A 6,036-nucleotide genomic window follows, 5' to 3' on the forward strand; every position below is an offset into this window, starting at 1 on the left:
ATTCCTTCCACTGTGATGCAGATCACACAAATGTAGAACACTAATCACAGAAAAACCCAAACCTCTGGCTTCAGGCTGTCATGTAGACTGTTAGAATGGTGTTGCCTCTTAAGGTGTATTTTTAGATGCGAAAGTCCAGGAAAAAGAAGGAAGAAATAATTAAGTGTCTTAACATTGGTACTGTTGGGTTTTGTATATGATTAAATAATAAAGTTACCGTTCAAATTGTGTGCAAAGACTGAAGTTGCATCTTTCCTTAATTTTCTTTCTACTTGTTGCACACTGGATGAACTTGGTAAAATGCTCTTATTGTAGCTGATGAGGAACCTGCTTTGCCCATAAGCAGTGCCTGCTGTGGGCAAGGAGGAGAAGCTTCACAAATTCTGAAACTGCTCAAGTTTGGGTTTCTGGTGGGTAATTGATGGTACCTTGACTTATGCTGCAGTTTTAGCTTGAGGAGATAAGAGTTTATTTGAAATCAGAATCCCCAGAGAACTCAATGCCGTGAGTTTGTATCCTGTGGGGCCGCCCACCTTTCAGTAACTCATCTCCCAAATATGCTTTGAACATTGGCCAACTGTGGGTATCTTTTTAATAGACTATTGAGGATCTGCAGCTTTCCATAGAAGGCGTGTAGGCAATGTGTTTGCATGAGCTTTACTTCTTAGTAAACGAGTCCAATTGCAGAATACTACTGATTTCAAACACTTCAGTTTGTATTACCATGATCCCAAGATGCTTTATCTCCATGTAACAAACAAACCACCTTAAAATACTGGTTTAATTTAATATCTGCATAACCATCTCAAGCTTTAAGTGAGTGAGAAGTGCAGTAAAAAAGGTAGTTGTCATAAGTCTTGCTTCCTGCCTTTCTGCAGGTGTATAATAAATACTAAGTGAGGAAGCTGAAGCAGTTAAGTGATGTTTGGGAAGTGTTACAGAACATAAGCTCTGCCTGAGCACGGGTTGGACCAGGCAGCCACCAGAGGTCTCTTCCAACCCCTACCTGTTCTGTGGGGCAGATCTTTCTATTGTGTTCCTCTTACGTTCTGTGAGTGTTAAATCACAAGAGTGGACCAGAGGAGGAGAAATGCATAAACTACACAGGTACAAATTATCTTTAATACTTCCTTGACATCAGTTTAGCTGTGATTTGCGAATAGATTGTCTAATTTGATTTAACTTCTTGCTTGCTAATTAGTTTGTGTAAGATCTCTAGTTTTAGTTAAAAGCTAAGTTCCTGCCCAAAATCTTAAACCTGCAATGCTCTGGGAATTGCCCTTTCCCCCGTTTTACAGTTTGTAATGCAGTGTAAGTGCTTGATGCAAGCACTTGATGCAAGTAACTTCCTCTGACCGTGTGCAATAACTTCTCTGAATTGCATGGCAAGTCCTTGATTTACAGATTGTTTTAAGTACAATAAGGAAGGCACTGAGAGCTGTGAACAAGACATGAGCTGTAAATCCTTTGTCCTTTTCAGAGCAAAATTAGGGTTAGGAACAAATTCTATATTGATAGTCTTCTAGTAACTTTTGAAAAAAATATTTTGCTTCTTTCCCTAGATAATATGCAGTTGCATCTGGTTATTTTTTATATTCAGAAAGGAGCTGGTTAGTTTCTTGAAGCTAGAGAATGGGGAGCTGTTTTGGCTTAGAAACTGTGATATCTGTTCTATAGTCCATTCTCTGTATGAGCACTAATACAATTTGATTCCAGGTAGTCTCAGATGTGTTTGTAGTCAGATTCCTAGAATCTTTAAAAATAAATAAATAAATAAATTCTGCTTCCAATCAGTTAAAGGCACAACTTCAATGTATTATTTAATTCGTTATGTTTTATCTCTTTTGGTATTCTAGTAGCTGTATTTGGATAATTCCTGCTGTGGAAAATTCAATCCTAGTGGCTAATCAAGTCCACAGCTGCCTTGGGAAGACTGCCAACAAAAATGCCTAGATGAAGTGCTACTTTGCAATTGCTAATCTCCTGCCGTTAAGCAAAGGGATGTAATCATACTTGCCTTGCACAGGATGATTAAATTTCAGAACAGAATGACCCAGATTTCTACTAACCTGCTAAAATTTTTGAACTGAGATTTATAAAGCTCGTTACTTACGGTTTCCCTATAGTTAGCACGGACCTTGATCATTAATTTTTGGTAATTTACTGTTTACAGCATTATTCATGAAGTGATGATTACTTACTGCTTAATGCTATGCTTAGTGCTGTGGACTGCAGCAGATCAGTTACAGATGTTGGAACTGTAAATTAAAGAAAGATATTTATTGGTCAAGTGGGCCCATGCTACTTTAAGAATTATAATATTTTCTTTGGGCTAGTGTCCACGTGACATAATGCAGTTGGGTAACTTTTATAAGAGTTCTGGAGGGTAAAAGTTATCCCTATTTTTAGGACAGAAAAGAACAAAGTGCACCAGTTTAACATTTGGACTGATCTCATACCAGTGTTAATTAGCACTCTATTGTACTTGCCATGCTGAGGGTTCTTTCCTGATGCCTTGGTGTTGAGACAGTATTGGTAGTGTCTCTAGAATTCATACTGATTTCACTCATAGATAGTTGGAAGACAAATAAAAAATTCCTATGGTCAGGCTTAGCTCTTCTCACTTAGAGGCGTGTCCAGGCATCTTCATCTGGTTGCTGAGACTTTTCTTGTCAACGCAAATAAATGTCTTTTTCTCTTTTATGTACAAGAAATTTTAGTACTTATGTAAAACAATGTTGATGATAACAGCAGGTTTTAACTATGTAACTCATTTGAAGTCCTTGTTTCTCTCTTTCCAGAGGGAGCAGACTTGAGCATTTTGGGGCCCAAGTCTTACGTAACTCATCTCATAATCAACCAGTTTCAGCTGATCAGCAGACCAGACCTTGAAGCAAAGATAGCAATGGTAACTCTCAACAACAACAAAAAATCATACAACATGTGTAATCCAACAAATATATCTGTTCTCATAAGAAATCGTCAAGAATAAGTTGATGGGCAGCAGATTTGAGCTCTTCCATGATACCTGTCAATGCTGTATTCAGGAACCTCACACACTTGTTAGCTTGACAAGGAGGTTCTCTAGAAAAGCCAGGAAGAAAGGCAATGGCTCAATCGAAGCTATTTTCTTTAGTTGCTGTACAAATGGAGAAAAAAAAAGAATGGTATCAGATGAGTCCTCTGGGTGGTCTTTCATCTCTAGATGCTTCCACTTCAATCTTTCTGCTTCAGGGAAGATGTAAGGAATGTTTTTTTCCAGTAACAGAACTGCCAATTCAAAACAAATCTCCACACATGCACCCAAAGTGTGGGTGGTCGGGAAGACAGGAAGACAAATACCTGTCTGCAGTCTATTTCTTATACTTGAACTATACTAGGAATGCCTGTTAGAGGTTTAGAGAGGGTTAGAATATGGTGAGGATGGGCCCACATTACATGGCCTGATTTTGTGTTCAGTAGAATCATCTATGAAGTCTTGAACTCGCAACCTGTGCAGGTCATAAGAATAAATAGTGTTACTAACAAAGAATTCAAGCAGAAAAAGACACAGCTCTTACTGTACAATGCAGAAATTTAGTGTAGGTTCTCTGAAGTCAAGAGCTGGTAGCACTGAGCTGAAATCTAGAAAATAGCATCTTGACTTTGCGATCAAACCATCCTTTACTGTTGTATATAATTAGAGTTTCAGTAATCCAGGAGCCTGATAATCACAGTGACAATAAATTTGCCTCATTTTTACATTTTCTTTCAAGTTCTGCAGGCATAACTGTAAAAGGTGGTATAGAGAAGTGATCCACACACCCTTGCATCAAACAGGCAAAAACTGCAAACTGAAACAATCCAATGAGATGTAATTTTTAAAGACATTTCAAATGAACCCCAGAAAATCCCACTACCTTCTAGTTTTTCAGCTGCAGGAAATCTGTGGATGGAGCTATATTCATTGATCCCAGGTATGTGACACTTCATGCATATGCTGATTCACTGCAGCTTTACTGTAGAAGTTGTCATAGGTGGCTAAAATGTACCGCCACATAAGTATTTGCATGCTGGAGTGATGTACCATGGAAGAAGATGCTGTATGAAGCAAAAAACTGTGAAGAAGCCTGTAAGTTAAAAGCTTTCACTGCACATCAGATTAATTAAGTAGTTAAGTAGTTTGCATACCACTGCCTGATTTGATAGCTCTTGACTGAGTAGTGTGAGTTAAAACTGCAACAAGCAATGTTCATATTGTTATCAAGCTCCACCAATGTTATTTATAAAAAAAGTCATTTCAGCTACATATAGATATTCTTTCTTCTCAACTTTGAATGCTAAACATAAAATGACTCTAAAAATGATGTAGCTTTTATTCTCTTTCCCTTTTTTAATTTAACTTTGCTGTGGGAGGAAGAAGTATTTCTCACTGACCTGCATTTGACATAATGCAACCTGAGGGCAGGTTGAAAAGTTGGATACCAGAAATATTTATGGTGTTTTAGGGCAGCATCTAGAAGTTGCTGGCCACACTGGGTACAGTCATGTCACAACGTATGTTGTGGCACTGTGCAAGCACTCAGCAAGAAATTCTTGTTGCAGAGAACCTGCTGTTTGAATACTTGACCTTAGTCCCACAGTGCACAGCACTGAAATTCAGGTTTGTCTAGACAGCTATGCTGTCTTTTAAGGTGGGATTCATAGTTTTCTTTCTAAAAATGTATTCAAGTTCTATCTGTGAAGTAACTGTCAAAAGGTATAAGGGATCTCCAGAGACAGTTGTGCAATGATTGTGGTGAACTTTACAGATGTATTTCCAATGAACACACATTGTGACACGAGTGTTGGTGTACCATCATGAAAATTGTACTTTTTGTTAGTAGAGCCGGATTCATCTGGGAGTGCTGAATGCCAAATCTGTGGCTGTAGAACTATGTCATTCCAGTTGATCTTGCAGCTGTTTTCACTATGCGAACAATGAACAGAAGGTATTTGTTGAACTTGTGACAATACTAATCACCCTGGGAAACTCAGATATAAAACTGTCAGCTAAACATATTTCTCATTCTGTTGTTGAAATTTACAATACAGCCTTACTGTATTAAATTCAGTATTTTCTTCAGTGAAAACAGAGATCTCATTTTGAAGTCTTCAGACAAACTTGCCAATCTGAGCATTGCTTGTTGTGATGGGTGACAGGTTATGGAAGGTATTTACTGCGAAAACACTGAGCAATTAAGTTGGGTATTTGTGCTTTATTGTCACATATGATTTCGTATTTCAGGAAAAAATGGGCTTTCAAAAATTATAAAGGAAGGAAAAAGGCAGTTATTCCTGGCAGTTGGTGAACTGGACTGTCCTCTGGGATACCTCTGCTCTGTCCTCTGATGCCTGCTTGGGTGGCAGGCTTCTGGGAGCTGTGCGCCTGCGACTCCTCACAAATGCAAATAACTGTCAAATTAGGTTCTAATTAACTATTTAGTAAGTCTTTAAGCTGCATTCTAGGCGAATCATCAATGTATTTGTGAAATACGAGTTGATGGTCTCAGTATTGCAGAATGATCACAGAGAAGGGAATTCCCTACTCACAAAAATACTGTAGTGTTGCTGGAAGTATCTGCAGTGATAATGACAGTACTTGGAGCATGTAGAATTAAAGTTTCCCACGTGAGTGGGAAGCAGCTGAAATGTCAGTACTTTGAACTAGTTTCTGCCTGAAGTTCTGCTCACTTTACCTGTCAGAGTTAAGGCCATTAAACTGCAGAAGTGTTTTGAGCGGGTTTTCATGGGTTTTTATGATGCTCTGTGTCAATTACCCATGTGATATGGTTGTGTTTTTGGGTTTAGATAAAGCTCCTTTATCTTGCCAGAAAAATAAGTGGTCAGTCCAAATGTTTATGTTTTGGGGTTTAAAAGTGCCTGTGGGAACCAAACAGATCAAAGTAGTTCCAGGCTGAAAATTGAAAAAATGCACTTATTAAAAACTAAGCTTTCATATGTGGTGGTGGGGAATATTTTTACTTATCATAATTTACAGCGTTTATTGGGGGGGGG

This window comes from Numida meleagris, chromosome 6 (assembly GCF_002078875.1).
Source record: "Numida meleagris isolate 19003 breed g44 Domestic line chromosome 6, NumMel1.0, whole genome shotgun sequence".
Lineage (NCBI taxonomy): Eukaryota > Metazoa > Chordata > Aves > Galliformes > Numididae > Numida > Numida meleagris.